This window comes from Furipterus horrens, unplaced genomic scaffold (genome assembly GCF_987537825.1).
Source record: "Furipterus horrens unplaced genomic scaffold, mFurHor1.1.pri manual_scaffold_12, whole genome shotgun sequence".
In the NCBI taxonomy this organism is placed as follows: Eukaryota; Metazoa; Chordata; class Mammalia; order Chiroptera; family Furipteridae; genus Furipterus; species Furipterus horrens.
Genome location: NW_028327182.1, coordinates 87,669,340 through 87,673,693, shown reverse-complemented (window position 1 = coordinate 87,673,693; position 4,354 = coordinate 87,669,340). Strand labels below are relative to the sequence as shown.

General features: G+C 43.9%; 1 pseudogene; it reads right to left on the bottom strand.

Annotated features, from left to right (window-relative positions):
• Positions 1 to 809: 809 nt before the first annotated feature.
• LOC149996546 (exocyst complex component 3-like) lies at positions 810 to 3,033 on the bottom strand (annotated as a pseudogene).
• Between the last annotated feature and the right edge of the window lie 1,321 nt (positions 3,034 to 4,354).

The following is a 4,354-nucleotide window of genomic DNA, read 5'->3' as shown; positions in this document are numbered from 1 at the left end:
CCTTGCGGCATACCTCTTCAGGGGAAAGGCTAAGGGAGTAAACCCCGACAGAAAATCCGGAGCCGGAGTCCCTAAGGCGGTTTGACGTTGTAGTCAACACCGGCAACTCCTGCGGCGCACCTGAACCCAAGCTGTATTGACTCCGTCTTTCCCTTGGGCCCTTCAGCTGCGAAGAGAGGGGGGGGTCTGCTGCATGGGCAACAGCAGACCCTCCATATCACCCCGCCCAGGCTCTGTAGCTTCAGCTTCACTGGAGAGGACACTCCAGCGTCATCGCAAGATGTCGATTCAACACGGGAGGAGACAGATACCGTGTCACTCCCGAGTCGGACTGCACAGCCATTCTCGGCGGTGCAGATAGACTCTTAAGAAGCTACACCATCGTCTCTCGAGACGGACGGCTGCCGACGACGACGATGGATATATATATATATTCCTTTTACTCATTGATGGACACTTAGGTTATTTCCATGTCTTGGCTATCATGACTAATGCTGCAATAAATATGGGAAGGGAGATATTTCTTCAAGATAGCAATTTCATTTTCTTTGGATACTCATCCAGACATGGGATTGCTGGATCATATGGTAGTTCTATTTTAAATTTTTTTGAGGAAAGTCCATACTGTTTTCCATAGTGGCTGCACTAATTTATATTCTCACCAAGACTGCACATGGATCTCTTTCTCAGAAATGTCAAATACCCACTTTTTTGTCCTCTATATCTATCATAGTTTCTCTTACAGTTTTCATCTTTCTCCTACTTCAGTGCACTTTGGTAGTTCTACTGATACTTATTAGGAGTCTCATTCAGTTGTGTAGCAGAAGGCCACAGCCTTTTAACTGTGACTGAGGGTGAGGTAAGTGCACACTGAGCTCTGTGCACAGCTGGAGTGCCCCTTCCCTGCCCAGGAAGACCTCCCCAGCCATGGCTGCAGCCCTCCTTCGAGGTGGCATCCAGAATCCCACCCATGCTCGGTTGGCTCAGACACATGGCTTCTCCCACTTCGTTTTTAAAATACTTCCTATTTAAGCTGACTATGGGTTCTTTGAAGGTCTAGCAGTTGTTGATCATGTACTGGTCGTAGCAATGCAGGTACCATCGGTTTCTCCTGTGCTCCTCTTTATGCAGCTGAGCTTCATCTTTGTATCTACTTAAGAAAGAATTTGTTTGCTGAAGATACAAAACTAGTACCTTCATTTTCAAATCTTTACTTATCTGAGCAGCAACTCGAATATTCTGGTTGAACATCTGGAAGACGTTGGCTGGTAGTATCGTCAGGTAGTACCCATCTTGGTTGACTTTAGGTTCAGTCTCTCTTATTCAGGGTTTCTTGCCTGTTTCTAGAGCTTCCTGTGACCAGGCTGTGCTGTTTGAAATGAGAGTTGGCATTTACATGTCTAGCAGCTCAGAGACCACATCTGGAGAAAGCAAAGGCCCAGGGCATTGACATCCACTTCTGGGGCCAGCTCCACATTTCCCACGCCCTGCTGGGTAGGTGTTTAAGACCCAAGTTGACAGGCTCAGAGTCTCATTTGCTTCTAGGCCTTCTGATGCAAGCTCCTGCATCTGTGTTGTTAGGACCTGGTGGCACATGCTTGGGAGATTCCTGAAAATCTCACAGTGGGGAGGGAAACACGGAACCATTAGGTTTTTGGGCAAAATGAGGTCATGTATGATGTACTTCCTTATGATTTCTAGGTGGCAAATGAGCCACATCTTGTTGAACTCCCTGGTGTCTGCCTGTGTGCCTTGATTTTGGTATTTCTGGTTCTGTCCAAGATGGCAAGCATCTTCTCCTTCCAGTTCTTGGGCTTCCCCAGAGGAGCAGAGAGTTTGCTTTTTTTCTGGTCAACTAAACACCTGTTGATGTTTTCTTGCCTTTCAATGATCTTGACAACTGGCACCAGCAAGGTGAGGTCATGGCGGACAGTGAGCAGGGACCCCTGCAGCACTACTCACAGCTGCCTGGCCAGCTCGTTGGGGAGGCCTTGTGAGCTCCCAAAGTAGCTGTGGGTGAGGGTCATGTCGCGAGTGTCCCCACTATCACTGTGGTACTGCTCGCACATCAGCCCATCCCGGGAGCACTCCGGGACCATCAGCTGCAGAAGTGCCTCTTGCTCTAGGAGCTCCTGGGTTTCCCTAAAACCTTGGGCACCATGGCATCCTTCACATCCATGTGGCTCTCAGCAGTGTTGATGCTCTGTCTCCAGTCCTTGCTGTTATCGGCCAGGGACCACTGAATGCCCTTCCTGCCGTTCACACGGCGCAGCCGGCTCAGGCCCGGGCACGCCCCGTCTTACTGCCACTGGGTAGCTGCCTTCAGTCTAGATTATATCTTCTGAGGTGTTTCTACTTCTATAATGCTACTGTTTTTCTATGACATTTCTAAATGTTTACTTTTTTCTTTGCCTTCTTCAGCCATATTTAACTTTGTTTTCCTAGTAATATTAATAACAAGCTATGTATTTTATTCCTTTAACTTTACACAATAAATATCCAGGCCTAATGTTGGATTTTGTTAATCTGTCAATCCAGCCTGGTGGTTATCACAAACACAGTGAGATGCTTCATGTTGCATCTTCTCACCATCCACAAGTTGTTAATAAAATTCTTTTCTGGCAGATTTTACAGAAGTCATTGTTGATGAAAGGTGACATTATCAGCTTGGAGATCCAGCAGCTCAGAGAACATTCTATATAAAAGGACTTTATTTCAGTTCTCTGGATCCAGTGATGTTTCTTTGGCAGTACCAGCTCTCCATTTCTAATTCCTCAGCCTTTATTCTAGGTGTTTTTTTTGGGGGGAGGGGAGGGTAGCATAATGTCTGCTTCCTTCCTGATGCTACTGACCATTGGCCATCTCTTTATTCCATGTAGCTGTATGTTCCCCTGAGTAACGTAGCTGACAAAAAGGATTGTGAAATGTTTTCTATCTGTTCTATATTCATCCCATTCTCCCAGGATTCATACTTTAAATTTGAGTTGTTCAAAGGATTAATTTACTGGATCTTTCAAACCTCAGGTGACGCATCCTTAAAGATTGTGGCATAGGAAAGTCATCTTGCCTTTGTATTCAGTGTTGTTGCAATTTCTTCTTGATTTTATTTTTCTTTAATCATTTCAATAGGGATTTGAGAGCAACAGTGGTTAGATCCCTGTGTCAATGTCATAACAGTTAGCCTAGAAGTTCCCTAACTACTATTTTCAATATCTGCATAATGTTACCAATAGATACGCTTAGCATTAAAATTTTTTGTATACTTTCTTTGTTGATCTTTTTGTTGTTGTTGTTGAGGGTTCCTGGTAATTGCTTGTTTCTTGCCATTTCCTTAAACGATAAACCATATGAGGAATGGAGGCGATCTCATGGTTTCTCAGTACAATCTCACACACTCCAAAAGACAACATGGATCAGACAATGGGTTGGTTGTCTGGAGTTGCCGTTAGGATGCACAGTCCTCTAGAGCTATGGAAAGAGTTGCTTTGTTATGCAATCTGACTTTTAAGCCCAGTGACTGGGCTCATCTGCTCCTCTCTGGCCTCTCAAACTGGGAGCCCCTTCTCATTCCCACATTATTATTTTTGCAGAAGAAAGGCTTATGCCATTATTTCTAAAAGCTTGGGTTCTAGGCTCCTCCTCCAAACATTGACTACTGATCTTTCATCTGCGATGCTTGTTATCCAACATGTAACAAAGACATTTTTATTCTCCCTCTAGCATTGAAATCTGTGCAATTTCAATAGTTCCACAACAGTGACATGCTGTAAAGAAAACACCCTGACCTCTGTGTTAACCAGTCTTACAGAAGAAGTGTATGAAATGTACATTCCTTAAACCCCCTCAGTGTTGTAAGCTGCAGAAAGTATAAATTGCCTTTGTAGATATTCTCAATTCCCCAAAGGTTTTCAGACTCAGAATGCCCCTATTTTTAATTTTTTCAGGGACTTGTGCTATCGTTTCATGTATCTCCAAAGGCTGTGGTGTCTTGGGACACATGCTGCTCTGTCACTTGATGTATTACCTTCTGCATACTGCAGTGTATGTTTTCAGTGCCAGTTATATCAAAATAAAAAGGTCAGAAAAGATGGAGATTTTCCCTAATGGTTTGCTTATGTTCACATATTGTTTGTTGTTCATACCTAACACTAACTATGCCCATTTCTCCCCTGGGATTATTTTACTATTTTTCTGTGGGCTTAGTTACAGAATAGTTTATGTCAAAATATTTTAGAAACTTCAAAAATGGAAATTGTGGGGCCGGGAAATATTTGGGAGAAGACCAAGAAAAGGATTGCTGACCACAGTCACAAGAGTGATTAGGAATGAGATACATGGTGTAAACCCTTTGTTC